This window comes from Oryctolagus cuniculus, chromosome 4, assembly GCF_964237555.1.
Source record: "Oryctolagus cuniculus chromosome 4, mOryCun1.1, whole genome shotgun sequence".
NCBI lineage: Eukaryota > Metazoa > Chordata > Mammalia > Lagomorpha > Leporidae > Oryctolagus > Oryctolagus cuniculus.
In genome coordinates, this window is record NC_091435.1 from 164,443,459 (window position 1) to 164,446,426 (window position 2,968).

The 2,968-nt window shown below is 43.6% G+C and overlaps 1 pseudogene; it reads left to right on the top strand.

Annotated features, from left to right (window-relative positions):
* The first annotated feature begins 1,116 nt into the window (after window positions 1-1,116).
* On the top strand, window positions 1,117-1,903 carry LOC100342559 (spindlin-1 pseudogene; annotated as a pseudogene).
* Window positions 1,904-2,968: the final 1,065 nt, after the last annotated feature.

Below are 2,968 nucleotides of genomic sequence, written 5' to 3' on the forward strand. Positions count from 1 at the left end.
ACACTTTAGGTCTGTGGCCACCAGTGACAACTCTGACCCTGTGCCCACATATCTTCAAAAGATCCGGACACACCCATTACCCAATGAACAATTACCCAACTATATGGCCCTAAGTCCATTTCAAGGACTTGGGTCCAGGTCTCCTCTTCAACCAATTGCTTGTGTGTGTGAAAATGGGGACCTGTTCTCACTTTCCTGGTCAGTAACCCTTGATTTCTTCTGCTGGTACAAACTGTGGGATGCCAAAAAAAATTTTGCCTTTAGGACTCTTGCTTTAGGAATTGTTTTGAAATTCTCTGCAGGTCAAACTTCCTTGGTTGGCATTCCAACTTTGTTAGTCATAACAGTAATTGTGCCACCAAGCTTCTGAATATTGAGCATCACACCCTTCCCTCCAACCCCAATCTCTTTGTTAAATGTTCTGTCATACTCACTGCTGTTAGGGAGCCTAGTTTTATAACAGCCTTTCTTATCAGCCCTGGCCCTCCCTACAGCTAGGCAGCAAGGGCTTTTTTCAAAGAGATGTGAGTTGCACGTCTCTGTGTCTAGCACATAGAGTTTTATTTTAATCAAACTAGATGACCTATTAATTAAAGACTGCTTGTTATATAAAGTGACAATTGAACTTTTCTATTACCTATGAAAAGACATGCAGGGAGCCAGGTCGGGGTGGCCAGCGTCGGGGGGGGGGGGCGGCTGTGCATTCCAGTGAGGAGCGTTGTGTAATCCTGGCTGGGACAGTAGGACCCCCAGGGCGGGTCCCAGGGTTGCAAGCCCCCGCAGGCTGTCCTGAGGCTGGGGGGTGTGGTACCTCATGCTCAGTGACCTTGGCCACTTGCAGAAGCCCCAGGGCCTGAAGGCTCAGAGGCTGCGGACCTGGCCCTCTCGGTCCTGGTCAATGGTGCACCCTCAGCATAGCAGAGGGTGGTGCTGAGGCTCACCTTGCACGATAAACGTCAGTGCTTGTGATGTCATGGAGTTTTGTTGAACTTGCAAAGGAAACATTTGGATAGTGGATTAATGAGAACATAGATATTCTTTGGTAAGTTTCGAATTGGAGGATATTGAATTTTCACCCTAGTCCGGCAGCTGTGCTGCTCACTTAAATGCAGATGAATGAAGCCCCCATTCAGAAAAACACCTGGCCAGTGGTCCAGAGCTGATGTGTCCATGCTGGAGTGTCTGCAAACAGGATGAAGAAGAGGACATCCCACAAAAAACACCGGAGCAGTGTGGGGCCTTGAAAATTCTTCCCAGCCCCGGTGGGACATCGTAGGATGCAGGATTCAGCACAGATGGAAAGAGGAGAATGGCCCTGTCACCCAGGGAAAGGCACCGTCCTGGACCAGGTGCCTGTAAATCCTTCTTTGTATCTTGTAAAACATGATAGATTTGACTGTGTTTATGAACCAGAACTTAATAAAAACGAGCAGTCCTCCCCGATAGAGTTGCACCATCTCGAGTCAGCGATGCACAAGTAGCAGACATGATGACTGGCAAAGCCGTGCAGCATATGTTTGAGACCAAGGACAACTCTACAGATGAGTGGAGGGGGATGGTCTTAGCACAGGCACCTGTCATGAGCACATGACTTTACGTCACCTATGAGAAACACCCTGTCCTGTACATGTATCAGCTCCTAGACGATTACAAAGCAGGTGACCTTTGCATCTTGCCTAATTCTAATGATTCACCTCCAGCAGACAGGGAACCAGGAGGAGCTGTGAACCAGGAGGAGCTGTGGACAGCCTGGTAGGCAAACAAGTAGAATATGCCAAAGAAGATGGCTCAAAAAGGACTGGCATGGTCATCCATCAAGTAGAAGCCATGCCATCCATCTATTTCATCAAGTTTGATGATGATTTCCATGTTTATGTCTATGATTTGGTGAAAACATCCTAGATGTCATATTTGCCAAATTGGTGGAACTATTGAATGTATAATTTGTAGACAGAAATACTTTAATGAAGCTTAAATGTCCCTGCGAACCCACAATCTCTGCCAGCAGAACTTGTTTTGTTCTGAACAGTACAGATTGATGTAAACACAAAGCATTTTGTGTAAAGAGAACTCCTCCCTCATAGAAGCAGTCCATGTGCAGAGAAGTTCCAGGTAAGTTTGATAAAAGTTAAGCTAACATCATAGTCATTTCCTTTTCACTCTAACACTCTCTCTGCTGCCACAATGCAAGTATAGTTTTGTATTTTTGTTACTGCCTTTTTTTGAGATATACGTATCTACACCTGTCTATACCTTATATCTGTGTGCATACATGTATAATTTATACACACACAGAGATACAAGTTTACACACACTCTATTGGCAATCCTTTCTCTGTGAGATGGGATGGGGGTGACCTAATTTTCTCCAGGTTAACACAAGTGCTTAACCCAAGTCAGTCACATTTATGATATTATTTTTCTTTATTTAAAATTAAACTTGGGCACAGGAAGCACATAACATTCAGCTTATTTTGAAAGTCAGAAGTTCAGAGCACTTTTCAATCTGGGGACTTGAAAACATGAAGTCCAAAGAGGAGCTATATGTGAACAGTTAATGACCCACCTTAGAATTCACAAACTGGTGAGAAATCTAGGTAAAAGGCTGCCTTTGATTCTAAACTTTGTAAATTTTTTCTTTACTTTTTAATTATAAATACTTTCAGGAAGGCCCAGGTCCTTGGTCCATACAGTACAATTATAATGTCTGTATAGCACATTTGGTCATTATTTGCACAAATCAGGAATTCGGGTTTTAGTTCATGGATTTGTAGCTTGTATGCATGTGGTATGTTCACGGCAGGACACAGTGCTTTTATATTAGAAATGTAAGTTTTAAAAATGGCATAACCTTCTAATAAGTTCTCTGGGGCTTGTTAATTTTTGTCACTATTATTGCTGATATGATTATGGTCAGAGGTCTCTTTCCCCTTGCCCCCTACTTTTCCCCATGAAGAATGTTGGACAAA